Genomic DNA, 3,809 nt, shown 5'->3' on the forward strand with positions numbered 1-3,809 from the left:
TAGCTATTCCCCTTCTGAGTGTTTCCAGAAGAATTACAAAGTCCAATTAAATTTGTCCTAAACATTGTCTTTCTACACCGAATTTAGAATAATTACAAAAATTTGGCATGAAACTAATATAATTCTAAATTTTCATACTTATCACATGGGGATCAAACCCAGAGCATAGTAACTGATGCCATTCTTAATTATAGTTCTATTGATTTCCATAATTATTTTATTCATAACAAAGTGATGTCAATATTAATATGCATGCACACTGAAGATCTTTCTCTGCGAGGTTAATTTGCAAAACAAAATATTTTCTTCAAGTGGTACATATTAGAACTAGAAAGAGTGGGGAAAATATTAACACAAGTAGGTATTTTTCTATTTATACTGAATTCAGCACCTTATTTTCATCATAGAAATTTTTCTTTTTTTTCAAATAATTTTGTATCAACTTTTAGCATGTGTTCTATAGTTAACAAAATCAGCAATAGCAAAATACAGCTAACAGGTTTTCAAAGTTTTTAAAACTCTTTTGTCTATTTATTTGGCACATGGTCTCACTACCCAGCTTGGACTCATATAATCCTCCTGTCTCAGCCTCCCCAGCATTGGGGTTACAGGCATGCGCCACCAAGCCTGGTTTCAGTGGATGGCACAGTATGTGGTACCACAGACGTAATCAAGTTCCTTGTGATTGCCAGGCAGATGCTTAGCCAAGCTATCTCCCCAGAGATATTATTTAAATTCAGAGATAGCATTTAAATTCTGTGTCAAACACTACCATTGTTTTTATTGTTTGCTTGTTCGTTTTTGATACAGGGACTAGTTATGTAATACACGCTTGCCTTGAACTCTTATGTGGCCCCGACTGGCCTCACACTCACGAAAATTTTCCTGCCTGAGCCTCCAGGAAATTTAGGATTACAGGAATGAACCACCATGCCTCTCATTTACCCTGTTTTTGACAATAATTAACATGATAAAATTATAGAATTATATTTAATTTTATTTAATATTAAAAAGTTAGTTGGCTTTTTATTACTTTAATTTTATAAGCTTGTGTGTGTTTATGTGCTTATGTCCACATATATACTATCTAAGAACATTTTATATGCCCATTATGGGAAATGAATTTTTCATGAGCAGGAGGCAGAATAAAACTTAAATATAATCTAACAAAGATTTCTTTCCCTAACATAGGCAAGTCCAGCATACATATTTGCAGACTACTACTGGAATTCTAATAAGGTAGCCACAATCCTACACAGCATCAGCTGACCTGCATCTGCACTATGAGCAAGCCTATGAAGAACACAGAGTCCCCAACTCTGTTTGTGACCTACTGAATCAGACCCTGCATTTTAACACAATTCTCAGGTGAGAATTGTGGGTACACATTAAAGTTGGAGAACTTTGCTCTAGAACAAGCTGCTACATGAATCAAAAATAAGGTATAAAATAATTTCAGAACAACACATGGTCCTGTTTGACGTCAATGTTAGAATGCCTGCCTGAAGAAGTTAAACAGAAGCTCAGCATCAGAAAAGCCAATGCATTATGTTTGACAGTTAAGGTTGAATATTGTGCTCATCCATAAAGTTGCTACATTAAATTCAGTGCCGTATTTCACGGGTTAGTAGTTTTTCATCTGTATGGAGGAAGAACAGTTTGATGCCTATTATAACAGGTAAAATAAAAGTGTAATGAAGGGTCCTACATAGGTTATTATTTCTTAATATATTCATATTGTGGTCTTAAAGGTATAAAGTCACTGTTCAGGATCTTGTAAAATGTTTGACTTTTTAATAGCTATGTAAATGCAAAACAATAGTAGCAAATAGCTTTAGACTTAATGAATAATTTGAACTCCAATAAAAAGCACAGGGAAAGACAGATTATTTTGAAGTTTGTTCTGTGTGCAGTATTTAGAAAGAAACAAACATTTTAATGTTTATGTATACAGAGAACCCAAGTGGTAATTTTAATTCAGGACAGCTTCATATTTTATTAAATCTAATTAATTTAAGAAAATACCTGATTGCTGTTCATTAAAGTAATTAAAATGTATCACAGAACCTGTTCTCTAGAAAAGCAGGAGGCATAATCATAATTGCAGGTAGTTTTGTCCTGAAAATGTCTTTAGTCACACATTTTATTTCTCATTCATTAAAAAGTGACTATAGTTTTAGTTATTCATAAATATACTTACCAATGATATTTTGTAATAATAGAAATGTATACAAGATTTGAAAAAGTTCAAAGTCATGAAATACTATAGTTTGCAGTTTAAAGACCCATAATTCTCCAGAAAAGTGACAATATTCTGATATTTTAATGTGATACCATAGATTACATTGTATATTCTTAGAAAATGATTATGTTTCAGTTCTTGGTTCTCTCCAACCATGGGTAAAATATTTCAAAGTTGGATAAAAAGAGATGAAATGATACCAAAGGAAAAATACAATTAATACAAATTCTATAGCTGTCCTCTCAGAAAATCCAGGGCTTCTTTTATAAGCATGCATGAATTTGTCTCTTCCTACAGTTTATGTATTATTAAACTGCTCTTGGTGTTGGATTGGGAGTTGAATAACAAGTAGAATCAATTACCTGCACCTAAATCACATATTCTCAACAGGAATTATATCCTCCCCCAAGGACAAAATTTACTACCTGAGAAGGAAAAAAAATCTCATATTTATATAGATACACATGTATGGTATATTTAAGTATATAAGCAAATATACAGATATATGTAATGTATATGTGCAATGAAAATTTCATGTGGAGGTGAACAAAATTAAATGTTTAAAAGAGTTTCTATGAAAGGTGTTGACACTTATTTTTAAAACTGACACAAAGGAATGTAAACTCAGTGAAAGAGTTGCAACTCTTGGATTTCTTTCTTTCTTTCTTTCTTCTTTCTTTCTTTCTTTCTTTTTTTTTATTGTATTTTAGGGAAGGGTCTACAGGGTGTTCAGGGTCTCACAACTAGATTGGACTGATAGCAATCCTTGTTTACAGCCTCCCAAGAGCTGGGATTTCAGCCATCCACCACCAAGTCCAGTCTTTTTTTTTTTTTTTTTCAGTAGGAAAGTTTCAATAACTAATACATTGCATATTATTTTATTCATAGTGGTTATTCATAGTACAACATGCACACATGATATTCTGTCCACAAACACTATTAGTACAAATCTTCTCATTGAATTAAGAGAAAGTAGCTGTATGTCTATCCTAACTATTTTGTATACACAAATACAAAATGGCCCTTCATTTGTATCCACTTTTTTTGTGTAGTTTAATTGCCTTCTCAGAGTGCCCCAGGGGCGGGGCCAGCATAGCTGGCCAGGGATCAAAACCTTTGCTCTTGAGCCTGCTGGCAGGTGCTTTAATCCACTGAGATATTTGGCCAGCCCTTCAGATTTCAATGTAGGGAGAGAAATTTCTGAACAACTGTGCTGGATGTAGAACTACATAAAAGGTGATCATAGAGACAAACTTAGGGATATTTTGGTTGAATCTCTATTTCGTTTGCAAAATTGTGGTATCCAGAATACTTACACAGCTCCCAAGTTTCCTGACTCCTGGTAAGCATTGAGTATGATTTAATCTCCTTCCACGTAGGAATCTGTGAACACAGTGGATAATATTCTCTTGATTAGCTGACATAGCCCGTGAAGGCATTTGACAGTTTTAGTCACAGTTCAAAATCATTTGAGTTTGAATTAAACAAAAGAGTGCTTATCCTTAGTGCTGGCCCTACCCCGTGAGGACTTCAGAAAATGATGAGTGCCAGATGCATTAAAAGAAGA

This window comes from Octodon degus, unplaced genomic scaffold, assembly GCF_000260255.1.
Source record: "Octodon degus isolate 3935 unplaced genomic scaffold, OctDeg1.0 scaffold00247, whole genome shotgun sequence".
NCBI lineage: Eukaryota > Metazoa > Chordata > Mammalia > Rodentia > Octodontidae > Octodon > Octodon degus.